The following is a 16,652-nucleotide window of genomic DNA, read 5'->3' as shown; positions in this document are numbered from 1 at the left end:
TTGTACAGCTGTGGACGTCATTTGGCTGAAACGAACGAACGAAAAATAAGCTGTTTATTGTTATACCTTATAGAAATGAATGAGAGCATTATAAATACAACTAAACTATACTTAGTGTCACACTGTCCTACTGTGCCTTTGGTATCTAGATCTGGGTTTCTAACTGAAGTAATTTACTTCAAGGTACCTACACGAATTTATTGTGTCCTGTTTATATTTTTTACGATTGATTAGGCGTAGTGGTTGAGAACTAGGCCACACGATTAATTTTTGAAGGGTTCGATCTCCGTGTAAAGAAACATTTTCATGTAAATAATGTATTCTACTGAAGATAGGTTATCTTTATGTATGCAGGTTACTACAACACAATATTTTATTTACCTACCTACCCACATTGTTTTTATGGGGTTGTCTGTTTTCTACAGTAACAACTAGGTAGTACAAGGATTATAATATTACTACGGGGTTTTATTAGAAATAAAAGAGAGGGTAAACTCAACATGTTGTATAATTCAGTACAAAAACAATCATTCTTCAAACTAAATTTTAAGGTACATACTTGTGACAAAAACATCGATTTTTAATTAAATTGTAGCGAAATTACATCTATAATTTATAGCCTATAAACATGACAGAATGAGAGACTATTGAGGTGGGTTTACTTTATACAGAAGTATTATAAAACATTAAAAAAACCAATTCTGGAGCTTATACACTTAACTCTAAGATCCTGGGACTAATAAAAGACTGTCCCATACAAATTATAATGATCAGTTATTAAGACATTCAAACTGAAACGACGTTAATATAATCCACAGATAAAAATGGACTTAGCGAAGCACAAAACTCGATTGAATATCAGGTATAGATTGGGACTTTTGTCCCAATCTATAAGGTCGAATTTCAGTATTTGTACTAGTTGCAGGACATAATCTAGGACATGAGATTCAATCGAATTTTGGTGTTGTTTTTTACTTCCGAACTAGTATGTGGTTACATATTATTATTAGGTTCCTAAAGTGTAACTATAGTCCACCTTGTGTGTGGACGTCTCACGCTGCGCTTGCCGGTATGCGGCCTCCATTCCAGAACCTTGCTGCCCCATCGGCCGTCAGTTCTGCATACTATGTGCCCTGTCCATTGCCACTTCAGCTTGCTAATCCGTCGGGCTATGTCAGCGACTTCAGTGGATCTCCTCACTTCTGCCCATTGCCACTTCAGCTTGCTAATCCAGGCTATGTCAGCGACTTCAGTTCGTTTACGGATCTCCTCATTTCTGAGTTGATCTCGTAAAGAAGCAGTGGCCTTAGTGTTAAAGGTTGCAGGAAGGCGCTGGATGCAGGTCACTACCAACCGGCCCAACTTCATTGAGGCCTATGTTCAGCAGTGGACGTCCTGTGGCTCAAATGATGATGATGATGATAACAATAGTTCCTAATAATACAGTCCTCAGTCATTTTGGGTGTCGTTTCAGAATATACAATCTTAATAAGTGTTTTTAGACACAAAGAGAAAGTGTGGTCATTTTAGCGTTTTACGAATAATTCTGTAAATTCTTGTAATACACATTAATACTTAATACCATGGGCTTAAGGTTCAAAGTACGGTACTACTGATTTAAACAGCGCTGCTCCGCTTTTAGCTCGGCAGCACTTACAAAAATAATAATGAAAATAAAATCTCTAGACGTTATACATTGATTCCTAGTCTATGACTAGTTACTTATGTCTAACTTATGTCTTTAAGACTAAAATGGTGACTACGAATAAAATTTCTGAGATATTTATATGCTCGAGATGTAACTTCGCCACCGTGAATCAAGTAAGCACAGCGACATCTATGTTTTTACGGTGTAATTAGATCGGGAGTTAATGCATACAGCTATGAGGTGTCGACAACGAAAATACATAGATGTCACTGTGTCACAATTTTAGTAGTATTTTTACATTGCAATTTTCGATGTTTTACCAAAACATAAGTGTATAGAATTTCGCTAAATTATAATATTATTTTAAATATTATTTCTATAAATTCATGTCGAAATCATCGAAGAACTGGGCAATAAACCATATCAGTAAGGTAATATAAATGGCGTTTATTACAGGCTTAAATAATCAAAGATTGTGATTTAGTTTATAACTTTCTACCACCATGTTTTACATTGATCTAAATTAACGCCCACTGGGCGACAGTCGCGGCGACAAGACAGACGCTTATTCTTACCAATTTTCTGTACAGACGATGGCACGTCAACGTAACTACTGCGGGTTCTTGTGCAGTTGTAATATGGGCGAGTTTGCAACAAAAATGGGTAGCCTGATGTGCTGTCGAAGTCAGTGCGCGAAGTCGTGAAATTAACAAGAATAGGCGTCTAGTCGCAGCGTCTAGTCGCCGCGATTGTCGTCCAGTGTGCGCAGTCGCTTAGAGCTTGCGCGCACGGGTGACTTTTGTCACTGTGACAGTGTGTCTCTTCATAGTTAAGAAAAGTAGGTTGTCTCTCTTTTCGTTTAATAAAGGTGTGAAAGAGAGATATACTGTCACGGTGACAAAAAGTCGCCCATGCGCGCGCGCCTTATGGATGTCTTTTGTTTGAATGAACATTTCAAGGTCAATGGTAATAGAATCAGGTAATCTTGTAACAAAATAAAGTCGAAAACATTGTTAATTGATATAAAATCTTTGCTTCAGTAGATAAATTATCTTATTTACAAGATTGCCTTTACACGCAAACTTAAACGTTAAACTTAGATTATTTATAAACTAGCATAGATCTAGCTAAATTATAGCAAAGAATACCACAATTAAAGGTGAGATGATGAGTTTAACTGTTTTATTCTTTGTAACTTAGCTTATAATAATCAATAACCCTCTAAATCGGTGGTGCCAGAGGCTTCAATACTCAAAGACTGTGATTTACTTTACATTTTTGTCTATAATGCTAGCCATGTTACAAATTAATCTAATTTAGCATATTTTAGAGTGAAGTAATGAACATTTCAAGGTCAATGGCAATAGAAAACGCAATGCTATGGTCGAATACATTTGAACAGCATCTAAAAAGTAGCCTAGACCTAACAAAATTATAGCAAAGGTGGTTTAATTGTTGGTAAAATGTAATGCAACAAGCTCACAAATTTATCTGTACGAGCCAATGGAATGGCATGCCAATGAAGAATGTTCACTAATTTTGTTTTTTAGCTTTCTGTATTCTCTGTTAAAAATAAAAAATACACGTGAAAGAATTATTTCGATACGTCAATTAGTTTCCAAGATATTGAATTTTAAAAGTGCGGGCGGCGGCCGTCCCGCCATTTTATGCGCGTGACGTCATATTACAACGACTGGCTCATATTTGTATGGGTGGAATCTTGCAAATTGAATTAAGACCCACTTCCAGGCAACCGATTAAGCTGAAATTTCGCAAACACATGTGATTTGGATGACCATGCAATATTATGATGACATGGAGCTGATCTGATGATGGAGCTGGAAGGTGGCCATAGGAACTCTATAATAAAACGACTTAAATGCATCGAGTTTGGGCTCGTTCGTTTTGTATTGTTGAGTATTTTAATTCTTTATAGTAATCGGGGTCTAATGATGGAGCTGGAAGGTAATTCGCAATAAAACGACACAATCGCATCAAGTTTGGGTTTGGTTCAATTTTAATTTCTGTGATGGGTCTGGGTGTTAATATGTATAATAAGTTTGTATTTACAAAAAAAAATTATTTAAGTATGTTTAAATCCGTTTTCTAGTGAGCGGACGCTGTGAATGTACGTCACACGGGGTCACGTGACCGTCGGCGGGACTCAATATTTAAGCGAACTTTGAATGCCTATAAAATCATAACTACTGGGTATTTTTGAATGAAATAAAAACTAATGTATTTGTAAATGTAAAAGCTTAACTGTAACATAGGTTTCAAGTGATTTTGCATACCTAGTAACATTCTCAATTGCCAAAGGCTTACTAAAAACAGTATTATTAGATTTAAGCTTAAACTTTAATAATCAGATGTTTCATAAGTCATCATAGATGTCGCTGTGCCCACTTAAATCTCGGTATTAATGTTTTTCCGACAAAGTATAAAGCGAGCGAGACCCATTCGTACAGTATCGACATGTTCATTTAAATCCTACTTAAAAACATAACCTTTCCTCTGATAATTTTTGAAGAGCCACCAACTAGTTTGGTGGTATAAAAGTTTAAAATATTTTGCCAGCAAATTAAGTGAGATCCATTCGCTTATTTTACATCCGTTCCTTGTAATCCAATATTTAATATCCAGTTAAATTGCCAGTAATATTGTGTAAACTTAGGTTAAAAGTTTTATCCAATAAAGCTTGAGGACGTATAAAATAGTACCCATCGAAGATACCAGTATGGTTAGGGCATCTACCTCAGTATCATAAAGGTAATAATGTTCTGCCAACAAAGTATTAAGCTAAATTAATTAATGCCTAAATTGAATATGTTTTACAATAACCACGCATAGATGGCGTTGTGCGTAGTTGAATCGCGGTGTTAAAGTTTATTCGGCAGCATTTATAACCCAATCGAGTTCACTCGACTGTAATACTCAACAGCCTACTAGCAAGGAGCACACGATGAGTCTTGTGTGTTTCTTGCTAGCTTGCAATATACAGGGTGGAATTTTGTAATGCCACCTGGAGGGAAAGTACTCTTAATACTGTAGATATAAATTTTTACTTAAAGAAAACATTCCTTTATTTCTGAAAAGAAAGAGAACTGCATTCAAAGATTTTCGAAAATTTTTCGAAAATTCACTACCATACCATGCAATTTTCTGTAACATAATTAAAATAATTAAAGATTTCATGGTTTTCCTTTCATTTGATTTACCAAGTTTGTTAGAGAGATTTCATCCTTATACTTAACCCTAACGATCGATGTAATAAAAATACAGGGTGTAATTTTTAACAGATTTTAGTTGGTTCGATTCCCGGTTGTGGCTAGCAAATTTTTGGAAATCTTTGTATGCAGTTCTATTTCTTTTCAAAAATAAAGGAATGTTTTCTTTAATGAAAAAATTCTATCTACAATATTAAGAGTACTTTCCCTCCAGGTGGCATTACAAAATTCCACCCTGTATAGACCAAGTGACTAGGCTAAGAATAGGGTTGACGATCACGCCGAGCGCGTGCGCTGTGACGTTGTACACGCGGCCTGTCTTGCCGTGGTACACTTTGTGTGGCATACCCTTCTGGACTGCACCATTGCCCCTAATGTCAACGATGTCTCCGATTTTGTACACTTTCATGTACGTGGAAAGGGGGATAGTTCCATGTGTGCGGAACCTGCGGGCGAACAGGTCCCTGGTTCCTCGGCGGTAACCTTTGGAGTTCGTCATCTTGCTGCCTTGTGATACAAAGCTCTTTCGATTAGGCCAAGAGTAATATCTGAACAAAATCTTCTAGTACTTTGCAACGTTCGAAATTTTTGAGGTGCCCCTGGCACTAAAAATTACACTATCCTTGGACTACTAAACTTGAGTTACGCCCATATTCACAAACATGACTATGAGTCTCACAGTGCGCGTGGACGCACAGGGTGAACGAACCAATCACAGAACTTTAATTTCACTATTTCTACAGCTCATTATGACAGTAGATATAGACTTCTTTCTTATTTCTTTCCTTGTTTTTATTTTGGCTTCGTGCTTCGTAAGAGCCTTGCGCATGGCATAGTTCGTGCTAGTTTGGCACTAGTCATAGCGTCTGTGATGTGTTTATTATTTAAATTAGTCTCTTAGACTAACTTAAAAATAACCCATTAAACGACAATTTTTGGTAGTGCCACCGCGCCCAATGCGGTACGGCACTAAAATCTTACTCTATTCTATCTAGATGTCGCTCTGTGTGGTTTACACGACAGTATAATCTTAATCGAGTTCACTCGACTGTAATACTCATAGGCCTACTAGTAAGAAGCACACGATGAAACTTGTGTGATTCGTGCTAGCGGGTGTAAACTAGCCAGGATCTAAAGCCTAAGAGGAAGTAGTGTCTCAATTTGGTTGTGAATATTAGCTTTAATTTAAGTAGCTACCTTTTTGTCATAGGTGGCAGACGAGCAGACGGATCACTTGATGGTAAGCAATCGCTGCCGGCTGTTGAGAAGCCAAGCATCTACAGACCCGCAACATTAGCGAAGTAACAACAACACCTCATTGGGCCTCCGGTACCCTCACTCACTCGGCGAAACACAGCGCAAGTGCTGCTTCACGCCGGTTTTCTGTGAGGCCGTGGTATCACTCCGGTCGAGCCGGCCCATTCGTGCCGAAGCGTGGCTCTCCCACGGAAAAAACATAACCTGGGCTTAGCTTAAGTTATGTCACGAAATATGTATCACCATAACCTCGATAGATGGCGCTGTGCGTAAGTTGAATCGCGTGTTAAAGTTTTCTTGGCAGCATTTATAACCCAATCGAGTTTACTCGACTATAATAGACCTACAAGCAAGGACCACACGATGAGGATTGTGTAGTTTTATTCAGGCTTTCACAGCATACACTCTGGGTGGGAAGATAGACTTATTTCTTATTTTTTTCCTTGTTTTTATTTTGGCTTCGTGCTTCGTAAGAGCCTTGCGCATGGCATAGTTCGTGCTAGTTTGGTACTAGTCATAGCGTCTGTGATGTGTTTATTATTTAAGTTAGTCTCTTAGACTAACTTAAAAATAACCCATTAAACGACAATTTTTGGTAGTGCCACCGCGCCCAATGCGGTACGGCACTAAAATCTTACTCTATTCTATCTAGATGTCGCTCTGTGTGGTTTACACGACAGTATAATCTTAATCGAGTTCACTCGACTGTAATACTCATAGGCCTACTAGTAAGAAGCACACGATTAAACTTGTGTGATTCGTGCTAGCGGGTGTAAACTAAGCCAGGATCTAAAGCCGAAGAGGAAATAGTGTCTCAATTTGGTTGTGAATATTAGCTTTAATTTAAGTAGCTACCTTTTTGTCATAGGTGGCAGACGAGCAGACGGATCACTTGATGGTAAGCGATCGCTGCCGGCTGTTGAGAAGCCAAGCATCTACAGACCCGCAACATTAGCGAAGTAACAACAACACCTCATTGGGCCTCCGGTACCCTCACTCACTCGGCGAAACACAGCGCAAGTGCTGCTTCACGCCGGTTTTCTGTGAGGCCGTGGTATCACTCCGGTCGAGCCGGCCCATTCGTGCCGAAGCGTGGCTCTCCCACGGAAAAAACATAACCTGGGCTTAGCTTAAGTTATGTCACGAAATATGTATCACCATAACCTCGATAGATGGCGCTGTGCGTAAGTTGAATCGCGTGTTAAAGTTTTCTTGGCAGCATTTATAACCCAATCGAGTTTACTCGACTATAATAGACCTACAAGCAAGGACCACACGATGAGGATTGTGTAGTTTTATTCAGGCTTTCACAGCATACACTCTGGGTGGGAAGATAGACTTATTTCTTATTTTTTTCCTTGTTTTTATTTTGGCTTCGTGCTTCGTAAGAGCCTTGCGCATGGCATAGTTCGTGCTAGTTTGGTACTAGTCATAGCGTCTGTGATGTGTTTATTATTTAAGTTAGTCTCTTAGACTAACTTAAAAATAACCCATTAAACGACAATTTTTGGTAGTGCCACCGCGCCCAATGCGGTACGGCACTAAAATCTTACTCTATTCTATCTAGATGTCGCTCTGTGTGGTTTACACGACAGTATAATCTTAATCGAGTTCACTCGACTGTAATACTCATAGGCCTACTAGTAAGAAGCACACGATTAAACTTGTGTGATTCGTGCTAGCGGGTGTAAACTAAGCCAGGATCTAAAGCCGAAGAGGAAATAGTGTCTCAATTTGGTTGTGAATATTAGCTTTAATTTAAGTAGCTACCTTTTTGTCATAGGTGGCAGACGAGCAGACGGATCACTTGATGGTAAGCGATCGCTGCCGGCTGTTGAGAAGCCAAGCATCTACAGACCCGCAACATTAGCGAAGTCACAACAAGACCTCATTGGGCCTCCGGTACCCTCACTCACTCGGCGAAACACAGCGCAAGTGCTGCTTCACGCCGGTTTTCTGTGAGGCCGTGGTATCACTCCGGTCGAGCCGGCCCATTCGTGCCGAAGCGTGGCTCTCCCACGGAAAAAACCTAACCTGGGCTTAGCTTAGGTTATGTCATGAAATTTGTATCACCGCAACCTCGATAGATGGCGCTGTGCGTAAGTTGAATCGCGGTGTTAAAGTTTTCTTGGCAGCACTTATAACCCAATCGAGTTTACTCGACTGTAATAGGCTTACTAGTAAGGACCACACGATAGGGATTGTGTAGTTCGTGCTAGTTTGGCTCTAGTCATAGCGTCTGTGATGTGTTTATTACTTAAGTTAGTATAAGAAATTATGTAACTTAAAAATAACCCATTAAACGACAATTTTTGGTAGTGCCACCGCGCTCAATGCGGTACGGCACTAAAATCTTACTCAATACCATCTAGATGTAAAATTAAAATTGTTAAACCTAAGCCTACTAGTAAGAAGCACACAATAAGACTTGTGTGTTTCGTGCTAGCGAATCTAAACTAAACCGTCCAATACCAAACGAGATTATTAGCTTAAGAGTGATTTACGCAGAACGAAGAACTTGTTCCTTAGTTTTTGGAGGTGCCACTTAGGTCAGTGGCACTTCATGCTAGACTGATAAGTCGTAGCGTCATTGATGAGATTACTAGGCTAAGTTGTTAGTACTAGTTCAGAATAATCCAACAATATTTTTGGTCAGTTGCAGTACAATCAGCTTCAAAAGTTCATGACACCTAAAGGTAGCCTTTCGAACTAAGCGTCACAGACGCAGCGTCTTTAGCTTTGGTCTAAAAGGTAGCCTTTCGGAGCGAGTTAGTGACGCGGCGTTGGTGGCAGAAGACCAAAGTTATAGACTCTGCGTCTGTGACGCTTAGTTTGAAAGGCTACCTTAAAGTGGCCAAAACGTTGACAACAACCTGTCGTATTGCGAACTTTTTGGCCACTTTGAGTATCACGAACTATTTGACGCTGACCGTGCCTACCAACTTGTCCCTTAGTCGCCTTTTACAACATCCACGGGAAGAATGGGAGCGGTCCTATTCTATTTTGCCGGAACCACACGGCTAATCCTTACTAATATTATAAATGGGAAAGTAACTCTGTCTGTCTGTCTGTCTTGCTTTCACGCTTAAACTACTGAACCTATTTTAATGAAATTTAGCATAGAGATAGTTTGAGTCCCGGGAAAGGACATGGATAGTTTTTATCCCGGTTTTTGATAACCGCGCGCGATAAAGTTTTTCTGTGACAGACAAAATCTACGCGGGCGAAGCCACGGGTGGAAAGCTAGTGATTATAATAAAGCCTGTCTGCAGGCCAAATCCTCCATTGCCTCTGGTACATTAGAGAGGGTCGTGTTCCTGCAGTGGACCCTAAATACCCTAGCTAATTAAAGATTACTTATGTAAGGATATCCATTGAACAATCATTGAAATCACTTAATATGGTCATGTTCTATTAAAGCGCCATGTGTGGAGAATATTATTTCCTCTTTCACATAATATCCTATTTATCTAATCGGTATGAATTTTTAGATTCATCGTTATGCCAGCTCTATCATTTTGAAGTTTCACCGAGACATGCTTGTAAATACCTTTGTAAAGGGCAAGGGCAACAGCAGATATGCCACTTTTAGCATCGGCCATCGGCGATTTTGCGACTGTATCGATGCAGCATCGCGATTTTGCGATTTCGTAGCGCGTTTTAGCGACTGTTGTCGCTGCATCGAGCTTCCGAAAAGCGACTCAATCACTGCGTTTGACGTTTGTGCGGAGTAAGTGGGAGTTCGCAGCTTCTAAAAGGCGACTACTAAATCGCCGATCACCGATGCTAAAAGCACCATGTGTTTTGGCTCTAAGTACAAGTTTATAGAATTACCTGACCGGTACAAACGACAGCACATCAAGGTAACTACTGTGGCATTTAAGGCACACTGTCCACAGTCCGTCAGTTGACGAATGCATGCATAATGCATACAGCATGACGAACGTAAATGACAGTAGTTGTTGCAATTCACGAAGGCGAGTGAGCTTTTTCATGTGTGGTGGCTCGCTACTGTTCGTTTTTCAAAAGTTTTGATAGACATTACACTATCGTTATGTGCATGTACAAGTAAAGCTCACTCGCTTTCGTGAGTTTGTGGACACAGTTGGTTGTTTTTATGCAAGATGCAAGCAATCGTCAATTGACGATAGTGTGCGCATGAGCAGTTTATTTGGACAGTAGGCCTTATGGAGTTGTAACAAGTGCTATTTTGCAGTAATGTACGAGTATTACTTTGATGTGTGGTCGCCTGTACGTTCTTGGCTGAGTGGCTGGTTATCTTTTGTTTGGGTCCTCAGATTCTTCTACATCAGTCGATTTTATGGTGACAGAGACTTGATGTGATTGTCGTTTTCCTTTCTTTTCAGTCTGTACGCAGTGCGGTTGCGGCAGTACTCACAAAATCTTGTATTCTTTTTCCGATTTAAGAGAAAGGCTTAAGTCCGATGCTTGACTCCATTCAAAGCTTGATCTTCCACTTGTGAACTGAAAAAAGATTTTTTTAAATAAGAATACTTTCCTTACAAACTTTTTAATGAAGTATTTTATTTTATTCACAATAATCGAATGAGATGTTAAGTATAGATTAGATGCACTGGCCAGGAGAGCCACACATTCAAATTATGCAGTGGGGGCGTTTGACCGTAAATATAATTTGTTTTCGTCGAGGAAACGTTTGCTAACTTCAATAGTGACGTTGTGCATACATTTTTAGCAGTGATAGCACTTACCGCTAAACGAACACCATTTTTCTTATAAGCGCCAACAATTCTATTTTCAGCCAAACGCCCCCATTAATGCATTTTTAACCGCCCTAAAAAAAGGGTGCTACATACCTGGACATATCCTGCTTCATTTCAAGATGCTAATCTGTTCATCTGTTCCATCTGTCCCATCCAATTCATTTTAAGCTGCTTTTAATTCGTGAGTGGAGCTGTGGATGAGAACTAATTTACTATAATTTCATTAATTTACTGTGGGCCAGTTTTTTATTCTAATTTTGTGACAATTACGTAGGTAATTAAGTAGGTATCATGTTAAATATTTTGTTGATTACATTTTTTTTATTCATAACGAGGAAGCTCTTGGCCTGTATCACCTGATGGTAAGTGATGATCAGGCCGAAGGTGGAAGCGAGCTTCACCCGGAATCCTCAACCACGGAGGAACTGGGTATCTTACCTCTAACTGTCGGAACACAACAATGCTGTTAACATTGTTGTTATGGCGACAGACTTAGGTAAGATGGTGGTAGCTAGCCAGGCGGACTTAGAACAAGCCCTACCACCGACCGAACCGAACAGAAAAATCTGCCCCCACTGTGAATCGAACCCGGGACCTCTGCGTCTGAAGCAGGTGGTCTTACCACTAGACCACAGAGGCGGTTTTTGCCATTAGTAAGTTTGACTACTTAGTCGTTAGGTTAACTTCGATAAAAAAAAACTGGCCCTCAAGTTTAATGCGTCTAGATGACAATAACTTGTAACAAAATATTGGGGAATTTCTTCTCTTTAAGTTTATGTAACCTGTAAGGGGAATCCACTTTTTCGTCACATCCATAGATATTCTACCATTGTTAACTTACAATAAGTAATTACCCACATAATAATAAACACAAAACAAAATAAAATCGTTTAAATTACCCAAGTTCAGGTTATCACAAACAAATAGCTCCCTTTTTATACATTTTTAATTAATGTCATTTGAAATTATTGTCATTACAATTTAATTTAAAAGAAAAGTTAGTTACGTGGTGTCACAATACATGACGATGAATTTCACGTTAAAAATCATAGATGTCGCTGTGCGCAACTGAACCGCGGTAATAAGGTTTTTTTTCTCTACTTTATAAGACTACAATAACTTGAGTTAAGTTACTTTTGCATGATGCATGGCGCAAGGCATGCGTCATCATGATTCCTTTAGTTATTGCAAGCAGAGTTTTTGGAATTCTTAATGCTTAGTTAACATTAAGAATGAAAATAATAATAAGAAAATAATTGTAAAAAGGTACTGAATATTGTTTGATGTTTTATGCAAACAAAATTATTTGATTTAATTTAGAACAATACTCTTTCCTAAACATAGATGTTGCATGCAGTATGACTAGGTACTGAGGCTTGTAGTAGCGGGTGAATGATCAATAATAATTTATTTTTATTTATTTTACAAACTTTTTGCAACGGTAACGGTAACGCAAAACTAGAACAATAATTTTGTGTCGAATTTTACATTTTCACAAGTCATCTCTTTGCAGCATGCGACCAAGGTATTGGAATGATATTTTAATCAGTTTTGTAATCGATGCATGCAACATGCGGGTGAATGATCACTAACTTACTCGTATATAAAAATGAAATAAAAAAAGTTAGTTACGAGGTGCCAAATCTAGACCGATGAATGTCATGCCCAAAATCATAAATGTCACTGTGCGCAACTAGATCGCAGTGATGAAAACCAGTTTACTTTATAAAGGCTTTGTGTTATTAGTTTTGTAATTTAGTACATGCAGCATGCGGCATGATTGATTGATTGATTACTTAAGTTAAGGTAGCCGGTGAATGATCATTGTTTGGGTTTTTATGGCGGTCAAACTGTAGATCCTGGCTACACAGGAGTTGCAGCGGTGGAAATAGTCCCGTAATGCGGCATGACCATTATGGTAGCGGGTGAATGTTACCTCGACAAGCAGTTTTTAGAATGAATTTAGCATAGCTTTTAGTACCATTAAGAATAAAAAATAACTAAATATTGTTTGTGTCATCAATCTTCTCCTCATCTCTCATTTCTTTCACAAATCATCTCTTCCAAACTTGCTAAGCATGCTATCAAATTATTAAGATGTTATCAAGCGGCATGATCACTTAATGATAGCGGGTGAATGATCATTGACTTATTAATATTTACCTCGACAAGCAGTTTTTGGAATACTTCTAAGCCTTGCTAAGGAGCAACTACAAAAACTCATAGGTAGTTACGTGGTTACACATCTAGACCGACAAATTTCATGCTCAAAATCATAGATGTCGCTGTGCGCAACTAGATCGCGGTGATGAAGTTTTTTTAAGTTTACTTTATATAGGCTTGATTACATCAGTTTTGTAATTAGTGCATGCAGCATGCGGCATGATCACTTATGTTAAGGTAGCCGGTGAATAATCATTGACTCATCTTACCCTGTGTTTTTGGAATGCTACCTAGCTATGCTTAGTAGCATTAAGAATAAAAAAATAACTAAATATTGTTTGTGCCATTAATCGTCTCCTCGTCTCTCATTTCTTTCACAAATCATGTCTTCCAAACTTGCTTTCTGCAGCATGCAATCAAAGTATTATAGGATGTTATCAAGCGGCATGATCACTTAATGATAGCGGGTGAATGATCATTGACTTATTAATATTTACCTCGACAAGCAGTTTTTAGAATACTTCTAAGCCTTGCTAAGAGCAACTACAAAAACTCATAGGTAGTTACGTGGTTACACATCTAGACCGACAAATTTCATGCTCAAAATCATAGATGTCGCTGTGCGCAACTGAATCGCGGTGATAAAGTTTCTTTAGTTTACTTTATAAAGGCTTTATTTCATCAGTTTTGTAATCAGCATACGCATACTGCATGCGGCATGAATATTTGTTGGTAGAGGGTGAATGTTAATTGACTCGACAAGCAATGAAATTTTTGGAATGCTACTAAGCTATGCTTTGTAGCATTAAGAATATTATTAACTAAATTTTGTTTGTGTCATGACACTAAAACAATTTTGTGTAAAATTCTGCATTTTCACAAGTCATCTCATCTAAAATAGCTTCTGCAGCATGCGATCAAGGTGTTAGGATGTGACCAAGCTTCATAGAGAGCAATCACATAACATTTAATTTTACGAGTTATCACCAAAAAATTAAAAACTTATTTGAAATTCTTTTCATCACATTTTTTTTTCAAAAAAGTTAGTTACGAGGTGCCAAATCTAGACCGACAAATTTCATGCACAAAATCATAGATGTCGCTGTGCGCAACTAGATCGCGGTGATGAAGTTTCTCCAGTTTACTTTATAAAGGCTTTGTTTTATCAGTTTTGTAATCGGTGCATGCAGCATGCGGCATGATCACTTATGTTAAGGTAGCCGGTGAATGATCATTGACTCATCTTACCCTAAATTTTTGGAATGCTACTTAGCTATGCTTGGTAGCATTAAGAATTAAAAAAATGTGTCATTAACATAAACATTTGCATCGGATCATAAGAGTGTTGACATTGAAAATTGCGATGATACGGTGCTCACTACTAATTCTGTAATACATTACTATTTTATGTTTCCAATTTTGTAAGCTTTGTACTTATTTCTTTTAAGTAATTTTTCTCGGTTATTTACTGCTTGATGTATCCTACTTTATAAATTGAATAGAAACGGGATGGGTACTAGCATTTTTTAAAGCGATCCTAAGTTAAAAACTTTAATAACATGTGCCTATTATTAAAGTCTTTAAATGTTACTCAATATTTCTTATTTTGTAAGTTGTAAATTTCAGCATAGCTGAAATATAAAACAAAAGGTGGGAATGAGGATTTGAAGATTCACAGTTTTTAAAAGTGCTCCTAAGCTAAAAGCTCTTATTATAAAGCATTATTGTTATCCTAGTAAATAAGTTTCCCAATTTGTGACCTTGTAGGTGTACATAAATATGCTTAAGTTTAGCTTAGAGGTGTAACAACAATTTCATAAAAGACCACACAAATACGTTTACAAAGAAAAGTAACGGCCATATTAAAACAATTGAAGTTTCAAAGTACAAAATTGATTCAACAGATGGCGCTGTTCTGACTTGAATCGAGATGGTGAAGTTTTTACAGACGCGTATTAATAGCCCGTGGCTATTGAAGTCTATAATAATATTTCAGCATAGCTGAAAATACATAGGAGGAATGAGGATTTGACGTGATAAGTTTCTGAAAGTGTTCCTAAGCTAAAAGCTTAAGCTATGCTTAGTAGCATTAAGAATTTAAAAAATGTGTCATTAACTTAAACATTTGCATCGGATAATAATATTTAATGTTTACATTGAAAATTACGATGATACAGTTCTGACTATTTTCTGTTATACATTACTATTTTATGTTTCCCAGTTTGTAAGCGTTGTACTTATTTCTTTTAAGTAATTTTTCTCGGTTATTTACTGCTTGATGTATCCTAGTTTATAAATTGAATAGAAACAGGATGGGTACCAGCATTTTTTAAAGCGATCCTAAGTTAAAAACTTTAATAGCATGTGCCTATTATTAGTCTTTAAATGTTACTCAATATTTCTTATTTTGTAAGTTGTAAATTTCAGCATAGCTGAAATATAAAACATAAGGTGGGAATGAGGATTTGAAGATTCCTAAGCTAAAAGCTCTTATTATAAAGCATTATTGTTATCCTAGTAAATAAGTTTCCCAATTTGTGACCTTGTAGGTGTACATAAATATGCTTAAGTTTAGCTTATAGCTTATAGGTGTAACAACAATTTCATAAAAGACCACACAAATACGTTTACAAAGAAAAGTAACAGCCATATTAAAACCATTGAAGTTTCAAAGTACAAAATTAATTGATTCAACAGATGGCGCTGTTCTGACTTGAATCGAGATGGTGAAGTTTTCACAGACGCGTATTAATAGCCCGTGGCTTTTAAATTCTATAATATGTAATATGCATTTAATAATGTATCCTAGTTGGTAAGTCCTATTGTTATTTCAGTTTAGCTGAAATTTATAGTCCACAAGTCAGTTTTTGAAAGTGACCCTAAGCTAAAAGCTTATAGGGCACAAAAAATAAGCACATCAAACCTTATACCAAGGTCGTAAGGTGCATATTTCAAGTGAAGTGTTTGTAGACGTGTACCAATAGCGTGTGGCTTGTTAATTATTTGCTACTACATAATTTTTCCTAGTTTATAAGTTGAATAATATTTCAGATTAGCTGAAATTTAAATAGAAGGTTGGGAATGAATTTTTGATAGTGGTTTTAATCTCAAGTTTATAGGGCACCAAAAATCTATTCACTGCTTTTCAGTCAACTATAGCGCCATCTATAATTCTAAAGTATTATTGTTATCTTAGTAAATAAGTTTGCATAGTTTTTAGCCTTGTAGGTGTACTTAATTACGTTAAAGTTTAGCTTATAGGCGTAACAACCATTTCATACAATACCACACAAATACATTTACAAAGAAAAGGAACGGCAATTTTAAAACAATTGAAGTGTATGATAATAATTATATTCTAGTCTGTAAATTGTAAATTTCAGCATAGCTGAAATATAAAACATGATGGGAATGAGGATTTGAAGATTCAAAGTTTTTGAAAGTGCTCCTAAGCTAAAAGCTGAAGCTGACTGTACCATCTATTCTAAAGTATTATGGTTATCCTAGTAAATAAGTTTGCGCAGTTTGTAGCCTTGTAGGTGTTACTTAATTAATTATGCTTAAGTTTAGCTTATAGGTGTGACAACAATGACATAAAAGACCGGCACACAAATG

General features: G+C 37.4%; 1 protein-coding gene and 1 long non-coding RNA gene across 2 annotated transcripts in view; both read right to left on the bottom strand.

Annotated features, from left to right (window-relative positions):
* LOC135083168 (pikachurin-like) overlaps positions 1–16,652 on the bottom strand; it is a 279,979-nt gene that overhangs the window by 73,698 nt on the left and 189,629 nt on the right. The window lies entirely within an intron of this gene.
* LOC135083472 (uncharacterized) overlaps positions 7,045–16,652 on the bottom strand; it is a 28,688-nt gene continuing 19,080 nt past the window's right edge. The window contains exons 2-3 of the long non-coding RNA XR_010259618.1: positions 10,968–11,065; positions 7,045–10,617 (exon numbers count right to left, since the gene is read on the bottom strand). This is a non-coding gene — a long non-coding RNA (uncharacterized LOC135083472). The remainder of the gene's footprint in view (positions 10,618–10,967; positions 11,066–16,652) is intronic.

The sequence above is a fragment of the Ostrinia nubilalis genome, chromosome 23, assembly GCF_963855985.1.
Source record: "Ostrinia nubilalis chromosome 23, ilOstNubi1.1, whole genome shotgun sequence".
NCBI lineage: Eukaryota > Metazoa > Arthropoda > Insecta > Lepidoptera > Crambidae > Ostrinia > Ostrinia nubilalis.
Note: the sequence above shows the minus strand (reverse complement) of the source record. Positions and strands in the feature narration are given on the sequence as shown.